The sequence below is a fragment of the Mirounga leonina genome, unplaced genomic scaffold (assembly GCF_011800145.1).
Source record: "Mirounga leonina isolate KUSES-001 unplaced genomic scaffold, KU_Mleo_1.0 Mir_165, whole genome shotgun sequence".
NCBI lineage: Eukaryota > Metazoa > Chordata > Mammalia > Carnivora > Phocidae > Mirounga > Mirounga leonina.
In genome coordinates this window covers 36,198,660-36,220,628 of record NW_023270415.1, presented here as the reverse complement: position 1 = coordinate 36,220,628, position 21,969 = coordinate 36,198,660, and the positions used below count along the sequence as shown (strand labels likewise).

The window sequence follows — 21,969 nt, the reverse complement described above, 5'->3', positions numbered from 1 at the left end:
CGTGTGTGTGTGTGTGTGTGTTTGAATTCTTCCCTCTTTTTTTCAAATAAAATTTTTATTTTATTTTATTTAGTATTTATTTTTTTTAAGATTTTATTTATTCATCTGAGAGAGAGAGAGAGACAGAGAGAGCACAAGCAGAGGGAGAGGCAGAGGGAGAGGGAGAAGCAGACTCCCCGCTGAGCTGGGAGCCCGGATGTGGGGCTCGATCCCAGGACCTGGAGATCAGGACCTGAGCTGAAGGCAGACGCTTAACGGCCTGAGCCACCCAGGTGCCCCCCAAATTTTTATTTTAAAATGGATTTAGTTTTTTAGAAAGGTTGTGATGATAATACAGATAAATCCCATATTCTCCAGAATAAGTGTCCCCTATTGTTAACATCTTACTCAAGTATGGTACATTTGCGATACACAATTAATGGTCCAAGATTGATATACTGTTATTAACTAAAGTCCACATATTATTCAGATTTACTTAGTTTATATGTCATCCAGTTTTTGTTCCAAGTTCTCATCCAGAATACCACATTACATTTAGTTGCCATATCTCCTTAGCACCTCTCTGCTACAATGACAGTTTCTCAGATTTTCCTTGTTTTTGATGACCTTGACACTTTTGAGGAGTAGCAGATGTTTTTGTGGAATGCCCCTTAACTGGTATTTGTTTAATGTTTTTCTCACAATTAGACTGAGGTTACCAGTGTTAAGAGGAAGACCACAATGGAAAAGTACATGGTTCATTACATTGTATTAAGAGTACATCCTGTCAACATGACTTATCACTGTGTTGATGTCAATCTTGATCATTTGGCTGAGGTAGTGTTTTTCAGGGTTCTGTACTGTAAAATTGCTCTTTTCCCCCTTCTGTATTATACTCTTTGGGAAGAAGTTACTGCATATAGCCCACACTTAAAAAGTGGGGGATTATGTTCTACCTCAAGGAAAATCCTATTTTATGAAGGATATTGTGACAACTAAATGTATATAAATGTATATAAAACTAAATGTATATAAAAGGCCTGGAAAAATATACAGTATCATTTAAATGAATATTATTAATGGCACTAATAGTACTAAGAGTGTCAAATGGCTGCTGGGTGTGCTGTTTAACCAAGATTTCTACAAATAACTGATAAATATATTATAAAGCTGAAGGAGTAGATGGAAAGAAAGAAAATTGAATTTTAATTAAGGAAGCAACTGTCTTCCTAAGGAATTGCCTTATCAGAATTTCATTTCTACTCTTCACAGTTCTCAGACATGTGCTCATTTATTTTTCAAATCTACTACTTGGTTAGCGAGTGTTTTTTTTTTTTTCAAATCTGTTTGGCTTGAACCAGGTGTCAGGATACCTAATTTGCATTATCATTTTATGTACCAAATTTTTACAAACTCTCCCTTTACACTCAATTTATAAACAGTCGACTTTTTAGAGTGATACAAATATATGGAGAGAATGCAACCCAATTATGATTTTTTTAGATGTGCCCATTCGATATAAAAAAAAGAACAAGAATTAAAAGCTATTCTTATACAGCAAGAATGAGTGACTGCAGCCATCTAGATTATATATATCCTGAAATTTCATTCCTAAGTAAATATCCATACAAAATTGTTTTTGGTGCACAAGCGTACTCAATGTTTATTTGACAGAAACCATAAAAAATATCATAAGAGGGGGCGCCTGGGTGGCTCGGTTGGTTAAGCGTCTGCCTTCAGCTCAGGTCATGATCCCAGAGTCCTGGGATCGAGCCCCATGTCCGGCTCCCTGCTCAGTTGGGGAGCCTGCTTCTCCCTCTCTCTCTCCCTCCAGCTCATGCTCTTTCTCTCTCTCAAGTAAATAAATCTTTAAAAAAAATGTTATAACTCAAAACAGTGACATTGGTAATTCATTATTTATTTAAGGTAATAGGGAAAATTGTCAGAAAAGAACTGATCGTATACTTTGGGGAAAATACGATGAGTGGAAAACAATGATAAAAGTTAAAATTTTAAGCTGTGAATACCTAGAACTGGAAATGTGGCTACTAAGTAGATTTACAGGTATTTACATGAAATGTAGAAAAGAAGGGCTGTATTTTTATTCATTTATTATTTTACATAGAAATGTATGCATTAAACCACCAACAAAAATGAATGGTCCATTGGGCACCTGGGTGGCTCAGTTGGTTAAGCCTCCAACTCTTGGTTTTGGCTTGGGTCATGATCTTGGGGTCATGGGTTGGAGCCCCGCATTGGCTCCACACTCAGCACAGAGTCTGCTTGGGATTCTCTCTCTCTCTCTCTCTCTCCCTTTGCCCCTACTCCTCTTGCATGCACATGCTCTCTCTCACTCTCTCAATAAATAAAGAAATAAAATCTTAAAAAAATCAGTGGTGCATACCATTTTCAAATGTTTTTATTCAGCATCTTCCAACATCTAAATTAGAGCCCAGGAATTACAAATTTGCTGAAGGGCCATGATTGGTTTGGAAATTCAAGGTCAGTTTTAAGAAGGATTCCTTAAAAGCCAAAAAAGGGTCCTATGTAATTCCTTTGCAGTCCTTGCTGTTGAAAGGAAGCAAGAGCACATGTAGGCAAGAGGTAGTGTGAAGACAGATTTGGTTTTGAATCCCAGATCATTCATTTATTAGCTGTGTGATTTTCAAAAAGCCACTTAACCATTCTGTGCCTATTTTATATGTGTAGCAGCCTAAAGATGATGTTTGTGAAGTGACCAGTACATGGTAGGTGCTCACTGAAGAGAATCTGTCATTGGAATTTATGTTTCACACTGACCTCTGGTTTACATGACTGTTACTTCACATTGGCTTCTTTCGAAAAAGAAATTTTAAAATGCTTTGCTCTTATTTTGAGAAAATAAGTATTAAAAATTGCTAGATTCCTCAAGCTAGAAGTACATACACCACTCAGGGAAATTAATGTTACAATTGTGTAATCAGTTATGTTGCTTTGACTGAACCAAAGTGTTAAGGCTGAATATCCTGAGGAGAGTTTTAAGTTAATTTAATTTTTATTATGCATTTTAAAATGTTTGGGGGATATAATTAAAAATTCTGGAAGATGATGTGAAATGTGACTTAAATTCCTGCAACTCTGTTAAATTCTGTCACATTTTATTCTTTTCTCTTGTTAAGAAGCAGAAAACCACTTTTTTCCTGAAATTTTCTTATTAAAAATGCTATTCAACTTTATTTTTATCTAGATCTTGATATTAGGTTTTGGAACTTTATTTCTTCATTCTTTATGTTTGACAGATAGAGTATTGTTTTGTTTTTAATGAAGCTGGGAAAATAGTTCAAAGGGGAAATAAGTAAAATACTTGCTATTCAAGAGCTGAAAGTGTAGGCAATAATGAAAATCTTCCTATTAACTGTGGTGATTGAGAAATCAGTTGGAGAGCTGTAATTGTCCATTAAGATAATGAGCACCATGAGCTAGAAACAGCATGTGTAGAAAACGGGCTACTACAATGCACCATAGGAAAACCAACTATCAGAGTATCATAAACACTAGAGGAGTATAAAACTACATCAAAGAATTACAGACACTGGGGCTGCTTTGATAAATTTCAGGGACCTCTTAATGGCACTCTTAAACATGTTAATATGAATTTTAGGAGGTAAAATATATTCATCATTTACCAATTATCTTTTTGCATATTTTATATTAAGTTGGTTATTGTTGATGATTACTTACAAAACAGTCTGATTTAATAGTTGAGCTCCCTTGGGCTTTCCCAAGGAAAAATAAAATTGCTCACATTTGATTAAGTGGTTGTAAAATGAAATTAATAGTAGTAGTGTCACCTTTAAACTCTTATGGCTTTTTATTTAAGGAAATGAAAAGTTTGGAACTTTTTACTCTTTTTTTTTTCTTAATATTAGTGCTCAATAGTAGAATTATTTAGAGTGTCTTCCATATGCTGGCATGGTATCAGGTGCTTGGAATTGAAAACTAAGAAATACATGATACCTATGCCCAGTCTATTTAAAGAAAAAAATATACTCTTGTGCAAAATGTTCTGTACAGTCAAGCTTTATATAGAGCTTTGCAGAGTTTCTGGTTAGGGAGCCATTAAGCATTGATGATTTCTGAACTTGGATCATGAAAATGCAATAGAAATTTGCAAGGCAGCAGTGGATTGGGCACTGAAAATATATGTTTAACCAAAATATTAAGAAATGAAATAATTTGGGAATGGGATTGTTGTTCTCTATGATGAGAGCCTATTTTGAATGATGGGGAAATAGAAGCAGCTGATAGAAAAGTAAGTAAGATGGTTACAAAGATGAATGTTCGCCTGTGTAACTAGACTATTAATGTGTACAAATAGTGTCAAAACCAGAGAAGTAAAATATTTTAGGAACATTATATTTAATTTAGTAAAGCACTTCAGTGCTTGTTGAAAAACAGAATCTTAAAATAGGCTTCCTAGCTGAGCTGTCTTGCTTTGGAATATTAGAAACATATTTTGTTGGACAGAGACACAATTCCATCTTTATGCCAACCTCTCTATCCTTGCAGCCTGACTCTGTGGTGTAGGATTCTGCAACAACTAGGGTTCTTGCTTCCCTTCGTAAAGTCACTGCCTGGAGGAGGTGTTGGCCGAGGAAAAGGGAATGATACTCCAGAGAAATATTTGTCTGGCTAGGGGGAAGGACATTCTTAGGTGTCAGTCAGTAGACTATAGCTTCTATTCCTGAATCAGTCCGAGTTAAAGGTCCCTTTTGACATATGGATGTTAAAGTGGGGAGAATACCCTGCAGTCAGAAAGGGTTGGTGTTCTCTTAAAGATTAGGAGATGGATCTCTTCTCTAGGCTGAGAATGTGATGTGAATGTAATTGTAATATCTGACAGGTCTTCATTACTTTTTTTTTCATCTTTACTCTGCTTCACTTCAGCCATTCATCAGACCTCTGCGGGCCCTAAAGGCAAATGACAAAGAACTGTTTAGGTCCTAGGTAGTTGCTGAGCACTCCACATAAGTTCCCCTTTCTGATCAGGGCCTATTTATGTTCATTCTTGCCTCACTGACTTCCAAATTTGGCTTTTTACTTAAGTCGGCCTCAGTCCCCATCAGGTTGACCCTCTATGTTGATCCTCCTCGATCCCAAGCATATCAAATGACACTGTGAACTTTGGACTCTTCTCTATCTTGCAGGTTTTATCTGTTTTTGCCCTGGTGTCCCCTATTGTCACTAGGATGGCTGGGTTGCTGGTTCTGTGCTTTGCCAAAGATCTCTAAACTTTGATCCATCCCAGCCAGCTTATTTAAAGAATTGTGTTGCTGATAGGCTTTTTTCTTTTTTAACAGATCAAATATGAGATTTCCCCCAAAATCATAACAAGTGGGATTTCAAATTTAATTTGATGAAAATACTCTTTTAAGTCCTGGAAATTAGCCATAGTAATATTCATGGTATTGTGGTAGGGAAACACACTAAAAGTTTATTTTTAACTATGTCCAAGATGACTCCAGGAACAAAATTATTTTCATCAACTTCTGCCTGGGGGACAGTTCCTTTTTCCTGTTCTCAATTCAGAAATCTTCGTGCTACCATTACACTAGGCAAGTCCTTCTGGTATATTGTGATGAGCAGGTATGTGAGAAATTACTGTCCTTGGAAATCCCGAGTGGAAATACTGGAAGCCTCAGAAGCTATGGGGCTTAATTCAGGAGGATTAAGGGAATAGAGGTTCTCCAGTAAAGAGGCAGAGGGGCACCTGTGGGAACCTATGCCTTTGACTGAGACCTTACCTTTTTTTCACCCTGCCTCTGTCTTCTGTATTTCTGAAATTTTTCTTTACATTTTCCATTTATTTCTCCCTGATGCTTTGTGGAAACACTCCTTAATCTATATTGTCAGGTCCCTAATTCATTCTTCACCCCAAACCCCTCTACTCTTCAATCAATATGTTGAGTTTATTATTTCTACAATTATAGTTTGTGCACTTGATATCTCCAGCTGTGTTTTTGTTGTTGTTGTTGTTCTATCTTCTTAGGCCTGCTCAAATATTCAAATTTTTCTCTTATCTTTTGATGATATTCTTTATACTTATTTTAAATATTTGTCCTGCCTGAATTCATTAATTCTGCATCGTATGGTATAGATGGTTTTGTACATGGTCTGTCTTTTACAAAGGTTGCGCTATAGGTGGGTAGAATCTCCAGAGATTATCAGCTAGTGAAGCCCCAGCCTCAGTTTATGTCTCCCAGTCTTTGGGAGTTGTGTGTGTGTGGATGGGTGAGGGTGGCACCTCAGGGTAGTGAGTATTATAATCTGGAGAGATTTTTTAAATATCCATGCCTTGCTGAGTCTTTCCCTCTCCCCTTCTGATTCACTTGGTCTGGTGTGGGGCCCAAGGCTCAGTGTTTTTCAAAGCTGCCTTGGTAAAGTCAACATGTGGCCACATTTGAGAACCTCAGACTCCTAAGCATCGTGGCAAGAAATGGTAGTAGGAGGAAATGCTTGCGGACAGCCGGGCACACATACTCTGTCGTGTGTCCCGTGACTTTATTCCTGCAACTGGGAATGGTAATGAGGTGATTAATGATCCGTCCAGGGCAAGGGCCAACAATATACCCAGAGCCTATCCTCCATCCACGACCCAGGACTTGCCTCTTCTCTGGCCTGCTGCATCTGGAGTTGCCCTAGGGTTTTCCCACATTTTCTTGTCAATCTCCCTCTCCTTTTATGCACCCTCTCCTGGACTGGAGGGAAGATGTTCTTGTTGGGAAGCACGACGTGTTCTCTCGTCTGTTCGCCTTGCCCTATGTCCAGTGGCAGAGAATGCCCAGGAGCAGCCAGTGCTACACCAGGTATACCAGCCGGACTCATGCATCATGTGTTTCCCCGATGGCTGGCACTTCTTCATACCCCCGGGGTACTCAGTCATCTGCTTCTGAAAACTAATATAATGATAACAGTTTACATGATTAAAGTGTTACAAAAGCCTAAAAATGACAAGATTAAAAGTGCTTTATAGTAGGAAATACTCCTGTGTAATAGGTGTTATATGCATCTAATGAATCGTTGAACACTACAACAAAAACTTATGATGTGCTGCATGCTGGCTGACTGAACATAATAAAAAAATATTCCAATATAATTTTTTAAAGAGGGGGGAGGGGTAGAGGGAGAGAGGGATGGAGAGAGAGAGAGAGAGAGAGAAGCAGATTGCCGGCTGAGCATGGAGCCTGACAACGGGGCTGTATCTCAGGACCCTGAGATCATGACCTGAGCTGAAATCGAGTCCAACGCTTAACCGGCTGAACCATCCGGGTGTCCCTCCAATATAATTTTGTTGAGACTCTTTTTAAAAATTATTTAAAATCTTCCTATTGTATTAAATACTGCCTTCTGAGTATATTTTAAACACTCAGTGAAGACTTAAGATAATCATAGTGAGTATTTCTGACTTTGCTCCGTTATGCCTTTGTAGTTCTTGGAACTGTTTAATAGTTTTATTCTTTATTAATTGGATATTATTATTTCCTATTCCTTCAGAAGAACTGCTCTCCTGGGGTGCCTGGGTGGCACAGTGGTTTGGGAGTTCAACTCTTGGTTTCTGCTCAGATCATGATCTCAGGGGTGTGAAATTGAGCCCCACATGGGGCTCTGCGTTCAGCTCAGGGTCGCTTAGGACTTTTTCTCCCTTTCCCTCTGCTCCTCCCCTCCCTGCCCCCCTTCACTCTCTCTCTCTTTTAGATAGATAGATAGATAGATAATAGATAAATCTTAAAAAAGAACTGCTCTCCCCGATTTTCTGTTTTATTCTGTAATAGTTTAAATAGAAGGATACTCATTTTATTTAGAGTTATATAAAAAACAGTAAATACAGACTGAGGCTTAATTTGAGGAATGAAACTCATTTTGTGCCCAATTTTGTGAAATTTATTTTTGTACTTTTGGAAAACAATGTTTGGCATATTTCTTATTTTAGAACTATGTTAAGATAGTTGAATTTGCTGGATTGAAATAACCACTGGCAGAGCTAGATGGTTACTCTAATTAAGTAGTATCACGTGTGTCCTGATATATTATTTTCCTTAAACAACAGTAGAATTAAATCCCCCCACCCCCATGGCATTGCATACTCTTTTTTTCCCCCTTTAATTCTGGAGCACATTCCAAGCTCTTGAGCAGATACTATTCTGGTTCCATCAAACATTTCCATAAGCATTCTACTATAAATTGAGGTTAAAAAGAGGGCTGGGTGGTGTTTATCATTCAGTAGGTTTTTATAAGAACTGTCTTTATGTACAGATAATATGCCACCAAACTGAAATTTTCTTTTCAACCTTCTTAATAGTTGATGTGAGATAGCTACACAGTCTTTAAGGTGACCAGATCGGCCACTCTGCTCATCATTCTACCTGTCACACAGAGGCATTCATACACTCTAGTCCTCAGGTGTGCTGTACAAGATGTAGATAGGTGCATGTTACTGAATTGGATATAACCAAATTATTTGATGGATTCCATTTTCTAGGTATAACAAGTAGTTTATAAAAATATTTGCTCTGCAACTCAACAAGACACCTGAATGATAAATGTTAAATTAGAATATAAAATAATTACTATAAATAGGACATTGAAATCAAAATCTAGGTATCTTTATAATTTCCTCACTTTTCTATTTTTAACCAATATTGCCATCACACTGAAATAAAGAAGGAACACTTTATATAGGTACTTGATTAAATAGGTCATTGGAACACTCTAATGTTTTTTTGTAATGCATGGTTTGCACAGAAAAACTTATTTGTGTTATGGAATGTGATGTTTTGCAGTCATACCTTCCAATAGGATAATTTAATGCCCATGAGGCAAATGAAATGTACCATTAAATATAAATATATTCTTACTGAAAATGGCCAGCTTACCCTCTATTACTCAAAATTTTGGCAAAGCAAAGATAACATTATTTTAGTCAGAATGGGAATAGTTTGCTTTATATACAGTGCTTATCAAAAGATCTTTTATCTCACTTTGAAATCCTTTGCATTGTATGTACTGTTAGAGGAAGAGAATTTGTAGAATAGAGAAAATAGAGAGTAAAGGCATAAAGTAATTGATGCCATGAAATCTGTACATTTTTTTTTCCCTGACCTAGGCAGACATTGATTATCACACTGACTTGAAAATACCGGATTAATGTTGTCAAGGAGGTTTCAATTCCCAAGATAGGCCATCTTTTTAAATAAGATTTAACCAATATTACTTTCAATATTACTCAAAATATATTATCAAATCACCGATTTATTCTTATGCTTGATAATTAACACACTATAAAATATGTAATTTTACATAACTATGGAGCCACTGTGGACTTTTTCTACTTAGAAAAAGTGGATTGACAGAGAAAACAAGTATCATATGATCTCACTGATATGAGGAATTCTTAATCTCAGGAAACAAACTGAGGGTTGCTGGAGTGGTGGGGGTGGGAGGGATGGGGTGGCTGGGTGATAGACATTGGGGAGGGTATGTGCTATGGTGAACCCTGTGAATTGTGTAAGACTGTTGAATCACAGACCTGTACCTCTGAAACAAATAATACATTATATGTTAAAAAAAAAAAAAAAAGATAGTAGGAAGGGAAAAATGAAGGGGGGGAACCGGAGGGGGATACGAACCATGAGAGACTATGGACTCTTGAGAAACAAACTGAGGTTTTAGAGGGGAGGGGGGTGGGGGGATTAAAAAAAAAATTGCTGAACTTTTGGGCAAAAAGGAAAAAAAAAGAAAAAGTGAATTGAATTTTGTCTCTCCTGTTAGCTCTACAATGTTTCATTAAAATTTCAATGCAGTCATTCTGTTTTTGACCAAAATTGAGTTTCTCCCTGTAAAAATTGCCCCTTCCCCCACATCACAGAAAACCTGTAAAAGATGCCATCTTTGGAGTACACTAAACAAATCGGAACTCTACGCTTGCTTATCTGATAAAAGAATGATTTTTTCCAGTCTCGTTGGGTCCTTAACCTTATCATTTTGGTGGATGTGGCTGAGAATCTTTAAGCTTTCTCCATCTCCTGCTGACGTGATCTTCTGTATTCCTCTTGTAATCTGTCCAGGGAATTACAGTGTTGCAGCTGTTCTTTCTTCCTTTGAGGCAGTTCCAGTGGTAAAGTATTTCTCTTTGCCTTATACAGGGTCTGCCTTCAAGAGACTAGCTCAGCTGTCAAAATAGTGTGACTGTTGATTTCTGTGCCTCTCAAGAGTGCACCCATACTCTGCCAAACTCAGTGTCTGGTATTTTAGGGACTCCTAAGCTCATCGACTTAGACTATCCTTAGACTTTTAATAGTGAGGCATAGCTTGTGTAGTTCTTGTTTCCCAAGCAGGGAGGACCTTGTGTGGTCAAAACTGTGATGTGAGAACATAGGTATATACATACACTGAGCTGGAAGGACTTCTAGTTTAATACTTGTACTATATTGAGAATCGCACCTGTTAGGCATAATTAGCAAAACAGAAAGCTGCAGGGTTGAAAGGGAAAAGGTCATGTAAAACATATGGCAAAGACAGAATAAAGATTTTATATTAAAAGCTCAGGGAAGGAAAACAAAGTGAAATTAAATCAGTCTGGGTCTTAAACTCTGCATTCCAGTGTGTATTGGTGTGGAAGGAAGGAGCAGAGAGATACTTCATTTGAGCCGAGGACATATGTTTGGCCTGAGGTTTATTGACAGCGTTAGGAGCATAAATCCCTGGGTATTGGAGAGACATCTGAGTAGTATCTACTGAGACTAGGAGGAATAATAATTGAGTAATAGCACAAATATGTTCAAAACCTCTCTGGCACATAATTTTGTTCATGTCTATGAAAGTCGTGAAAGTGAAGAGAAATGTTAGAACAGTTGTTATGAGCCAAGACTCTGAGTAGCGCTGCTTGTGTTCAAACTCTGGGTCTTGCTTTTATCAGCTGGGTGACTCTTGACAGGTTATTTAACCTCTCTGCATCTTGGCTTTAGGATGAAGAGCATAAGGCTATGGTTAGAATCAAACAGGTTAATGAATATAAAGTACTTACAACAGTGCTTGGTACATAGAGAAAAGCTAAATACATGTTTGGGCGCCTGGGTGGCTTGATCGTTAAGCGTCTGCCTTCGGCTCGGGTCATGGTCCCAGGGTCCTGGGATCGAGCCCCACATCGGGCTCCTTGCTCGGTGGGAGGCCTGCTTCTCCCTCTCCCACTCCCCCTGCTTGTGTTCCCTCTCTCGCTGTCTCTCTCTGTCAAATAAATAAATAAAATCTTTAAAAAACAAACAGTAGAGTAACCAGGATATTTATGATAAAGAAAAGAAATGACATGCCACAAGGGAAATTGGACCTGTTTTTACCACTTAGCCTTAAAGTACTCTTCTGCAAGTAGTTTTCAGGACCTCACCCCAGAGTTTAATGTGGCTTTTGTATTCAGGTCCATAAATGTTTTTCAGTCACATTTAAGATCCTGTAAGGAATATGATATAGTTCTGTAAACTCACAAAATAATAGCAATATCTTATACTTTCTGTTTTGTTTTCCAGTTTATAAGGTTTTTTGGAGATAGTTAAGGCAGGCATACTCTACAGATCAGAAAAGTGAGTCTGCTTAGAAATTTGCCTTTATGAACTTGTAATTTAATAGAATACAATGCTGGCTTCAGGCCAAAGAAACATTTATGTTTAGAGTGGTTATCGGCTCTTGCCTTGAGCAAAGGAAACATCGTCAACTTAATTCTAAAGGTTCTTTATTAGTATTTTTTACTGGGTAAATTAAAAAAAAAACTTTCATTACTTTTACCTTCAATAAAAAACAATTCTGGTAACTAATTTACCTTTGTAAAATACTAAATTGCAGCTGTCTTTTGCTTTGTACTTCCCTCTTGGTTAATACTTTGGCTCAAATGAATGGCTGTAAGAGTAAACTCTAACAACCTGAGCTTTACATTATCTTCAACAGGCAACCTGAGGACTATTACCTAGAAAGCAGTTCATTATTCATCTCTTTTGAGCAGTTGCCCAAATGAAACAATGGTGTCATACATTATATTAACATGCAGCACAAAAGATCTCTGCTTACTGAACAGTTCTGAGCTCAGGAAAGGCTTGGGCCGTCTTCCAACTGTTAACGTAAAAAACTTACATCAGCAGAAAGGAAGTATTTAATGCAACGCCATGATAAATCTGAGGACTCTTGCCCTAAATACAGCTTTTTTAGCTTCTACTATCTTATTCTATCTTCCTCCAAATTCTGCTGCTGCATTTCCCTAGTGAAATCATGCTGACTAGAAATAAAATTAGGAAGACCTATGTGACAGGAATTAAATATCTTTAGTCTCAAGAATGGCCAGCCAGGCCTGCTGTCACCCATAATTACAAATGGAGCCTGGGATGCTGTGAAGAGAGAACCAGGTATTGGACTTTGCCTAGCACATCAACACTCTGATAAGTCTTTGCATGTAGCTTTCCTGTAGCTCCTACAGGTGGAAGTATGAGCAAAATACATCTTCTGCCTTCCTAAATCATGCCAAACAGAATGATTTCTAATGGCATTTTATCCAAAAACAAAGCCTCAACAAACATATATGACTTTAGGAATATATTTTTTAACTCGTTTGTATTTATAAGAACCTTTTAAGGCAGAATGGGACTTGAGCATTACATTTCCACTCACAAAACGTGCTGTGTTACTTCTTCAACAGCTTTACAACACGCCTAAGTAGGCTTATAATTTCGCTACTCTAAACAATGCTTTTCTTTGGAACACAAGCCCTATACCAAGCTATTACCACCAAGTTGGTTCAGTTTAACATACTAGTTTCTAGAGGCCTGATACATGCAGTTGATAACTACAGAGGGTAGAAGATTTAAAAAATAGATCCTAGAAGGTGAAAGTTGTTTTTACCAATATTTTTTCTTTTAAACATCAAGGCGTAGCTCAGAACACTTCAGTGGAAAAAAAAAAAAATTGGTCTTACTAAGGAATCCACTTGATAGCTAAACACTTTAAACCACACAGTTAATGTTAGGTTACATAAGCCTTACAACAAATGTTACCTTGTCTTGTTAAAATAAGCCAGCATGGAACTAGGAAAGAAAAACTAGCGGGGCTTTCGTTCTATGCATCACAGTATCACACTCAGAAAGAAATCTTATCTTCCCCCTAAGTATTGTCATGCCAAACAGATTTTTAAAATGTTAACCAAAATAAAAACATCCTTGAAAATACATGATCGGAGGGAATGAAGATAAAGCAGTGGATACATGTACAAGTGGTTCTTGGGGCAGCACTTAGATGACTTCTTCCGTGTGTGACGCGTGTTGTCCTTGCCTTCGAGGGGTGGCATCTCTTCACTGATGGCAGTGCTGCGGTCGTCAGGGGTGGGTTCGTCTTCATCGATGCTGGGGCCAAGTTTGATCATCCTGAAGATCCTGTTATGGGGAATCTTCCAGACTGAAGCCTGAAGACAGGAGTGCAGTTTCGTAGAGCAGGATGACCAGACGACTTTAGGAATATTTTTATCTTTTTTGCTCTAAAACTTGTTGATTCTTTATGTCTGAAGTGGAGGCTGGAAGGAGGATGATCGCTTATTGAAAGGACCGAGAACTCACGTTCTTGAGAAGAATGCAGGATCCAGAAAAGCGTGTTTGCAAGTGTAGTTAACTTTAGCTTCTGAGACCATTTGCTCTCAGATATGTTAAAGATGTGTATAAGTTTGCTCTCACTTCCCAACCAACTGACTTATCTAGTCAACTGTAGGCCATTTGGGGGGGAAAAAAAGAATACTTGGATAATATATGTTAATAACACTCTTCTCTCCCTCACTTTTTTTTTATTATTATGTTATGTTCATCACCATACATTACATCATTAGTTTTAGATGTAGTGTTCCATGATTCACTGTTTGTGCATAACACCCAGTGCTCCATGCAGTATGTGCCCTCTTTAATACCCATCACCAGGCTGACCCATCCCCCCACCCTCCTTCTCTCCCTCATTTTTTTCACTGATGTAGGGATATGAGGATTAACTGCTGTCTTCTCGCTAACCTGAAGAAGGCTAGAGATCAAAATTTTTTAGTCATAGTATTTAAATTGTGACTATTCCAGGCCTTTTATTACTGTGACTTGTATTGCCTATGATAAAGTTCTTCTATATTTACAGTTTCAGAGTACTGTTTTTACTTTAGAATGGACTCAACCCATTAGTTTCGGTATGCACGTGGCATTCAGATTGGGAGTTCACCCTGTCTGAGTGGAAGTTGTGTGGACAACTTGGTAACAGAGCATTCCTGTGGTACCGTCCCCACTACAATTTCTGAGAGCTTGGTTTTTAGTCTTCTGCTGGGGCACAGTTCTTTTTATTTCTGTGTCCACACAACTTTATTGCAAAGTATCATTTGGCTTAAAATATGTCCTCTTGCACTCTAATTTTGTCTGGAAATATCCAGAAAGTATATTGTTGATAAGGCAGGGTAAAGGTCTAACCATTTGACAATTGATTTAGAAATTTTTGTCTAGAATTTTTACTACAAATTTTAAGATTCAGATGTTAGGAAACAAAAGTAAAAAAGAAACAAAGTGATAAATCTATTGTTTTTTCATCTTTAAAAACGACTACCTACAATTGTGTGCTTTATTTCCATCACCATTAAATGGGAAAAATATATGTTTTATTATCTTCATTTCAAGATTTTGACATGAGTTGGTTCCATAGCTTTCTTTTTTATTTTCTTTCCAATTCTAAAATGTTATATATTTTACCCTGTATCTTAAATAGTGTTTTTCCTAATACTTTATTTTTTCAGCTTTATTGAGATATAATTGAGAAGTAAAATTATAATATATTTGAAATATACATTGTGATGATTTGATATGCATGTACATTGCTAAAATATTCCCCCAACCAAAATAATTAACATAACCATCACATCACATATTTATTTTGTGTGTGTGTGAGAACACTTAAATTCTACTATCCTAGTAAATTTCAATTATACAATACAGTATTACCAACTACAGTCACCATGTTATACACCAAAGCCCTTATTCATCTTATAACTCAAAATTTATACCCTTTTACTAACATCTCTCAATTTCCCCTACGTGCAACCCCTGGCAACCACTGTTCTACTCTATTTCTATGAGTGTGATTTTTTTTTTTTTTTTTTTTTTTTAAGATTCTACATACAAGTGATGCCTGGGTGGCTCAGTTGTTAAGCATCTGCCTTCAGCTCAGGTCATGATCCCAGGGTCCTGGGATTGAGTCCCGCATCAGGCTCTTTGCTCAGCGGGGAGCCGGCTTCTCCCTCTGCTTGTGTGTGCTTGCTCTCTCTCTGTCTGTCTGACAAATAAATAAATAAAATCTTTAAAAAAAAAGATTCTACGTATAAGCCATACTACGCATATTAATCTTTCTCTGTTTAGCTTATTTCACTTAGCATAATGCCCTCCAGTTTCATTCCATGTTGTCACAAATGTTAATATTTCCTTCTTTGTTTAAGGCTGAATAATGCACACACACACACATACACCCACACACCACATTTTCTTTATTCATTCATCCATTAGTGGACATTCAGGTTGTTTCCATACCTTGGCTATTGTGAATAAGGCTACAATAAAGATGGCAGTACAGATATCTTTTTGAGATAAAGATTTTATTTCCTTTGGATATATACCCAGAAGTAGGATTGCTGGATCATATGGTAATTTTATTTTTAATTTCATGAGGAACCTCTATACTGTTTTCCATAGTAGCTATACTAATTTACATTCTCATCAACAGTGTTGTACAAGGGTTCCCTTTACTGTACAATCTCAGTGGCCTTTGTTATCTCTAGTCTTATTGATAAATAGATATCCAAACAGGTGTAAGGTGATATCTCATTATGGCTTTTATTTGCATTTCCCTAATTATTAGTGATGTTAAGCACCTTTTCATATACCTGTTGGCCATTGCTATGTTTTCTGTGGAAAAAAAGTCTATTCAGGTCCTTTATCCATTTTTAATTGGGTTATTTGTTTTTATGCTATTGAGGTATATGAATCCATGTGTATTTTGAGTATTAAACTCTGATCAGGTATGTGGTTGTAAATATTTTCTCCCATCCCATAGGTTGTCTTTTCATTTAATTGATGGTTTCCTTTAATGTGCATAAAATTTTTAGTTTGAAGTAATTCCACTTGTTTATTTTCCTTTTTGTTGGCTTTGCTTTGATATCAAATCCCCCAAAAAAAATCATTGCCAAGAATGATATCAAGGAGCTTAACTCTTTGTTTTCTTCTGCAGATTTTATGGTTTCAGTTCTTATGTTTAGGTCTTCAATCTTTTGAGTTGATTTTTGTGTATGGTGTAGGATAGTGGCCTAATTTAATTCTTTTGCATGTGAATATCCAGTTTTCCCAGCACCATTTATTGAAAGGAGTATACTTTCCCCATTATATATTCTTGGCTCTTTTGTTGAAAATTAATTAACCATATATATGTGGGTTTATTTCTAGGCTCTGTATTCTATTCCCCTGGTCTATGTATCTTTTTATGTCAGTGCCTTACTGCTTTGATTACTATAGCTTAGTAATATAGTTTGAAAACAGGAAGCTTGATGCCTCCAGCTTTGTTCTTCTTTCTCAACATTGCTGTGGACTATTCAAGTTCTTTTGTGGTTCCATATGAATTTTAGGATTTAAAAAAAATTTGATGAGCAATGAAATTTTAATAGGTATTGCACTGTATCTCTAGAGGGCTTTGGGTAGTATGGGCATTTTAACAATATTCTTCCAATTCATGAATACAGATTATCTTTCCATTTATTTGTGTCTTCAATTTCATTCATCAAAGTTTTATAGTATTCAGTGTATAGATCTTTCACCTCTCTGGTTAAGTTTGTTCCTAAGTACTTTAATCTTTTTGATGCTATTGTAAGTGGGATTGTTTTCTTAAATTTCTTAATTTCTTAATTTCTTATTGTAAGTGGATTGTTTCTGGATAGTTGTTAATATGTAGAAATGTAACTGAGTTTTGTGTATTAATCTTGTATCCTGCAAACTTACTGTATTTGTTTATTAGTTACAACAGAATTTTGGTGGAGTCTCTAGGGTTTTTCTAGGGTATTATGTCATCTGCATATATAGACAATTTTACTTCTTCCTTTCTAATTTGAATGTGTTTTATTTCTTTTTCTTGCCTAATTGCTCTGGCTAGAACTTCTAGTACTATGTTGCATAAAAGTTGTGAAAGTGGGAATCTTTGTCTTGTTCTTGATCTTAGAAGAAAAGCTTTTAGCTTTTCACTGATGATTATGATGTTAGCAGTGGGCTTGTCATATATGGCCTTTATTATGTTGAGGTACATTCTTTCTGTACTCAGTTTGTTTAGTTTTTATTATGAAAGAATGTTTAATTTTGCCAAATGATTTTTCTACATCTATTAGGAGGATCATATAATTTTTTCCTCATTTTGTTAATGTGGTATATCACATTTATTAATTTGCATATGTTGAACCATATGCAGTTTTGATTACTGATTTCATCCCCTTACTAGTAATTGGTCTCATGAAATTTCCTGTTTCTTCATTATTCAATCTTGATAGGTTTTATGTTTCTAGAAATTTATCCATTTCTTCTAGGTTATCTAAATTGTTGGCATGTAATTATTCATAGTAGTTTCTAATAATCCATAATACTTTTATGTTATCATTTGCAAAGTCCCCTCTCTCCCATCTGACTTCATTTATGTAAGTCTGTCTTTTTCACTTTGTCAGCTTTATCTTTAGTTTCATTTGATTTTTTTTTTTTTTATGTATCTTTTTAGTCTTTATTTATTTCTACTCTGATCTTTGTTATTTCCTTTCTTCTACTAGCTTTGGGCTTAACTTGTTCTTTTTCTAGTTACTTGAGGGACAAATTTCAGTTGTTTATTTGAAGTTTTTTTTTTTTTTTTAATGTAGGTATTTCTTGATATGAACATTTCTCTTAGAACTACTTTTGCTTCATTCCTTAAGTTTTGGTATGTTGTATTTCCTTTTTCATTTGTCTCAAGATATTTTTTTATTTCCCTTCTGATTTCTTCTATTACCCATTGATTGTTCAGTAGCATGTTGTTTAATCTGCACATATTTGTGAATCTTGCAGTTTTTTTCTTGTAATTGATTTCCAATTTCACATTGTTGTTGTTGGAAAAGATGCTTGATATGATTTCAGTCTTCTTAAATTTATGAACATATGGTCTAACATATGGTCTATCTTGAGAATGTTCCATGTGTGCTTGAGAAGAATGTGAATTCTGCTCCTATTGGATGAAATGTTCTGTATCTGTCTGTTAGGTCTGTCTGGTCTAATATGTATTTTAAGACCATGTTTCCTTGTTGATTTTCCATCTGAATGATCTATCCATTGTTGAAAGGTGGCTCTTTAAATCCCCTACTATTATGATATTGCTGCCTATCTCTTCCTTCAGGTATGTTAATATTTACTTTATATATTTAGGTGCTCCAGTGTTGGGTACATACATATTTATAACTGGGATATGCTCTTGGTAAATTGACCCCTTTATTATTATATAATGTCCTTCTTTGTCTTTTATTACAGTTTTTGCCTTAAAGTATATTTAGTCTGACATAAATATAGCTGCCCTGCCTTCTTTGGTTTCTGTTTGCCTGGAATATCTTTTCTCATCCCTTCACTTTAGCCTGTGTGTGTCCTAAAAGCTGAAGTGAGTCTGTTGTATGCAGCATATAGTTGAGTATTGTTTTTTAATCCATTCAACTACTCTTTGTCTTTTGATTGGAGAATTTAGTCCATTTACATTTAAAGTAATTATTGGTAGGTATGGACTTACTGTTGCTATCTTATTAAAGGTTTTCTGGCTGTTTTACAGTTCTTTGGTTTCTTTCTTCTCTTGCTCTCTTCTTTTGTGATTTGATGAGGGTTTTTTGCAATAGTGGTATCCTTTGATTCCTTTCTATATTTTTTGTGTATCTGCTGTAAATTTTCACTCTGTGGTTTTCATGAAGCTTATATCTTGTAACAGTCTACTTTAAGCTGATAACAACTTACCATCAAATACACAAAATACTACACTTTTTCACTCTCTCCCCCCAAATTTTATGTTTTTGATGTCATAATTTCCATATTTTTATATTGTGTATCCATTAGCAAATTATTTTTATTATTTTTATTTTGAATACTTTTTTTAACCTTTATACCAGCATTAAAAGTTATTTGCCCACCACATTACCATATTAGAGCATTTTGAATTAAGCTGTATATTTACCTTGACCCGTGAGTTTTATACTTCCTTATATTTTCATGTTGCTAATTAATATTCTTTCATTTCAGCTTGAATAACTCTCTTTAGCATTTCTTGTAATTTCAGTTTAGTTGTGGTGATCTCCTTCAGCTTTTGTTTTTCTGGAAAACTCTATCTCTCCTTCACTTTTAAAAGACAACTTTCCCATATATTCTTGGATGGCAGTTTTTGTGTGTGTGTGTGTGTGTGTGTTTCAGCACTTTGAATATATCATCCCACTGCCGTCTGGCCTGCAAGGTTTCTGCTAAAAAATATGCTCACAGTCTTAAGGGTGTTTCTTCCTATGTAACACATTTCTTTCCTCTTGCTGCTTTTAAGATTTTCTCTTTGACTTTAACTTTTGACATTTTAATTAAAATGCATCTCAGTGTAGATTTCTTTAGATTCATCTTCTTTGCCATTATTTAGGCTTCCTAGATCTGGATGTCTGTTTCTTTCCCCAGGCTTGGGGGATTTTTCAGCCATTATTTCTTTGAATAAGCTTTCTGCCCTCTTCTCTCTCTTCTCCTTCTGTGTAACACAAATATGTTCTGCTTGATGGTGACCAATGAGTCTCTTAAGCTATCTTCACTCTTTTTCATTCTTTTTTCTTTTTGCTCCTCCGATTGGATGCATTCCACCATCCTGTCTTTGAGTTTGCTGATCCTTTCTTCCACTTAATCTAGTCTGCAGATGAACCCCTCTATTGAATTTTTCAGTTTAGTTACTACATTCTTCAGATTTCTCTTTATTATTTCTTAATGTTTTATATCCCTTTATTGAAATTCTCACTTGTTCATGCATTACATTTTTTACTTTGGCCATCATCTTTGTGATTGTTATTTTTAACTCTCTACTGGGTAAATCACTTCTCTTTGTTTTATTAAGATATCTTTGTTTATTAAGATAAGTAAATCACTTATCTTTGTTTTATTAAGATCAGTTTCTTCAGATTTATTTTGTTCTTTTGTTTGAAATACATTTCCTTGTTCCTTGATTTTCCTTGGCTCTGTGTTAGTTTCTGTCCATTGGCTGAAACAGCCATCTTTTCCAACCTTTATAGACTGGTCTCATGTAGGAGATGAGCTTGTCAATAAGCACCGCCCAAGAAGTCTATTTGCTTCTCAGGCCTTTGCACTTGTCTGAGGCATTATCTTTGTTTTTAGTGGCTGCCAGTAGTGAAGGGTGTGCCAAGACCCATCAGTGTCCCAAAAGGGAAGACTGCAGTCATGCAGACTGATTAGAAGCTGGACCCTTAGGCAGCAGCTGGGCATGTATGCTTTTGACTACATACCTCTTCCCAGAAGAAACTGAAAGATGGGCATTTTTGCCTGCTCCTTCTGCACTGACTCCTAGTGGTGTGGGGAGTGCTCATGTGCTCATTAACAACTGCTTCTTTGTTTGTTATAGTTCTGTGTGACTCACAAACGCAAGCCCTGCTGGCTGTTAGAGCTAAGGGATTTGGGGACCCATCCTTTGAGTGGCAGCTGTTGTAAAAGTTGGAGCGCTAGATGTGTATCCAGTTCCATTCCAGAGAGACACTGGCAACTTGGTTTTACTTTCTGGTGACTTGATTTTATTGTTGGAATGAGGCTGAGGGAAAATACAGGGAAGTGCCCCCCGATCCCCCTGGTGTCTAAGGAGGATTACAGCCAGCACTAGTTGTGTGCTCATTAGAAGCTGGGCTCCCGGGCAGCAGCAGTCAGTCCCCTCCCAGGGAGAGACTAGGAGATGGGAGTTTTGCCCACTTCCTCTGTGCTCTGCCCTGGGGGAAGAGCCATGGCAAACACTTCTTGCGCTCCTGTGAAGAACTATTCCTTTATTTGCTATAATACTGTGGGACTCCAAGCCCTGTTGACCTTCAGAGCTGGGATCTTCTTTTGTGGGGGGGCGGTTCCTGTCCCTCAGGTGGGAGCCTTAAAATCTGGGGTGCTAGAGGTGTGTTCCAAACCCTTCACTCCTCAGAGAGAAGCTGGGAATGGAGGTTCCCTCACAATTGTATGACACTCTGCTAAGGGTGGGGTTTATGGCAAGAGTGTGTCTCAGGCTATCCTACTCATTTAGGTGTGTGTATTTTCTCATTTGCCAAATGTGTAGGAGTCATTCAGCTAGTTTCTGGATTTCTCTGGAGAGAATTACTCCCTGTGTAGCTGTGTACATTCAGTGCATCTGTGGGAGGAGGGATATTTAGGAGACTCCTGTGTCATTATCTTGGTCCTGCCCCTTAATATCTCATTTATATACTTAACAGTTGTTCGATGTTATATTAATTCTTTAATTCTTATGTTTAAGGTCACAGCGAAAACAAATATTCTAAAATATCATCTTTGAGATACTGACCTATGTTATGTAAATCATATTGCCATTGGTATCTTTGCATATCCATCTTGGCTAAAAAGAATACTTAGTAATGAAATTTTTTCTATACACTTAAAATTGTCTCCTTGAGTTAAAAAAGAACTTAATATTAATGCTAATCATGCCTGTTACTTTTTGGTAAGCATTTCTTTTCTGAAAATAAGCTGAATACTATACCTCTAGGGTGATATTATTTACCACCTTTTGCTTACAGTTTTTAATTTTTCTTACGTCGCATATGTATGAAATACAAAGCATTTTTCCAAGTTTTGTTTTTTAATAGATGTTAATGTTTTGAAGGAGATAATCTGGTGTTTTGCAATGCCATTG

At 36.5% G+C, this 21,969-nt stretch overlaps 1 protein-coding gene across 1 annotated transcript in view; it reads left to right on the top strand.

Moving 5' to 3' along the window:
* Positions 1 to 21,969, top strand: part of MMP16 (matrix metallopeptidase 16) — a 278,540-nt gene that overhangs the window by 67,353 nt on the left and 189,218 nt on the right. The gene's annotated exons all lie outside the window — the stretch shown is intronic.